This window comes from Protopterus annectens, chromosome 6.part0, assembly GCF_019279795.1.
Source record: "Protopterus annectens isolate FY-2018-M chromosome 6.part0, PAN1.0, whole genome shotgun sequence".
NCBI lineage: Eukaryota > Metazoa > Chordata > Ceratodontiformes > Protopteridae > Protopterus > Protopterus annectens.
The window spans coordinates 1273432992-1273435234 of NC_056737.1; the positions used below are offsets into that span (position 1 = coordinate 1273432992).

General features: G+C 33.3%; 1 pseudogene; it reads left to right on the plus strand.

Moving 5' to 3' along the window:
- Positions 1–912: 912 nt before the first annotated feature.
- LOC122805048 lies at positions 913–1046 on the plus strand (annotated as a pseudogene).
- The last annotated feature ends 1197 nt before the right edge of the window (positions 1047–2243 follow it).

Here is a 2243-nt window from a genome sequence, read left to right on the forward strand (position 1 = left end):
GGGTGTTACTCCTTAGTTTCCTTATATACTTGAAGAAGGATATGTAAATTGTTTTTAGCTTCTGATGCTAGCCTAAGTTCATGGGATGCCTTTCTTCCTGATGGTGTTTTCATTTATTTCATTTAATAGCTTTTTAATGTTAAAGTTGACATGAAGGTGTTTTTGTTTCACAGTGTTGTTTAGCAATTTATTTTCTTGGCTTGAATTTCTTGTCATTAAATTAAACGCAAGAGATACACAGCTAATCCTGAAAATGTCTTAAGGTTGTAGCCTTGTGTAACCTCAGCATTAACCAGTCTCTCTTAACCTGTGAATTAATTTAATTAATTAATTAATTAATAATTAATTCATTTGATTAGTTTGGATGAATTTCAAAGCAGTCATCCATCTCTGTAATAAAGGATTTTTAACTTCAACTAACAGTTAATTACATTATTTGCAAAATATTCCTCTAAAATTTTCAGGTTGCCAAAAAACACACTTAGTAATGTACCATTCCACATTGATAGCATGACTGTAGACTTTATTTGCAGCTGCTTGTCTAGGTCTTGTTACCAACCATGATTTGAGTAGCATTAACCACAGTAAACATCTATGAGAGATGCATATAACAGTGGTCACTTTAGTCTGCGTCTGTAACATTCTTATATATTGGCTGGCAGACAATCCAAAACTCTGCTGCAGGATATTACTGGCTGATACTTGGTATATATCAGATATGTGGGCATCAGGAGTTTGGCTGTTGCTTGAATGCTTACAGCAGTTACAAATTTGGTCTGCAGAGTTGTTGGTATGTCTCTGCTTCCAACTATCTCCATTGGCCAACACAAATGGCTTGGCAAATCCAAAGACTATGGCTACACTGAATGTCTCTAACTGTTTTGCCACATGAAATTGACAAACAAAATCCATAATCTAAAACATTACCTGGCTCGTGCGTCGATGAAGAACGCAGCTAGCTGCGAGAACTAATGTGAATTGCAGGACACATTGATCATCGACACTTCGAACGCACTTTGCGGCCCCGCAATTATACAACAGGGTCACTTACAGCTCCAGCTGGGGAGGCATCTATAGCTATTATGTTGTCAAAGATAAAAGGATATGAATGCATTTTTCTGTTCTTGTTGTAGTTCTGGGAACATTGCGATATTGTCCCAAGCCAGCAACATTATGCTTCTTACTTTTTGTAGACTGTTGATCTACTGATTGGTCAGGGTAGATTAGAATTTCCTGTTACATGTGTCGTACTGGATGTTCCAAGAAAAAAAAGATCATAGGACCAGTTCTTGGAAGAGCTTTATACTTACTGGAAAAAAGTTGGTCTAATGTTCATTAACTTAAAATGTTTATTAAAAAAATCAGCATTTTCATTTCTTAAGAACCTAAGTGAAGAAGTCATTATCAAAGCATTATGTCTCCTTTTCATTTGATAGATGGTTGTGATCAGAAAGATTTTAATATTATCTACCTGGCCTGAAAAGAAAGAGAATTTAGTTTTTAATTTCAGAAAGATAAAAAGAATGATATAATTTAGCTATACCAAATAATGAGGTTTATGGCAACTTAACTATATTTGAAAATCCATTATTTAGAATGTTTCCTATAATATAATCATTCCTTGCCCTCAGGAACACTATACATTTGTATATTTTTCTTCTACCTCTTTTCTCATAGTGTCTTACTTAGTCCAGAAAGAAATACTTTTTGTTGAATGAAAAGGTTATACTTTAGCCCTCATCCCGGTTGTCTAAGATCCAGTATTTATAAAGCTATTTCAAAATTTGCACGCTTAGTAGGATGTTGTACCATTTGGATTTTGTCATACTAACCACATGAAATGAGTGACTCTTTCTGTTTTCACTGCTAGAGCTGTAAAAGCTTCTCTGACTTAAACAAAATCCAGTTTGTTAAACTATTAATATTTCAGTTAGCTTTTTAATTGTAGTGTCAGAAGCAATAGCTGCCTGGGAAAAAAAAATCTTTGAATCCTTCTGACAGTCGGAGGACTGATAGCAATTCTTTGACAAGAAACTTTTTTAAATTATGAGCTGAAGTTCTAGAAATTCCTTTAGTAAGTTATAAGGCAAATTGTTTATTTATAGCTTCTCTAGAAAATAGATAAAAACAATAGATTCTGTCAGAATACTCTTATTGTTTTCTTTTTTTTCCATAATAAATTTTTATTGATATATATTTTCAAAATACAATAAAATCACACACATAATTCACTACTGTTACTA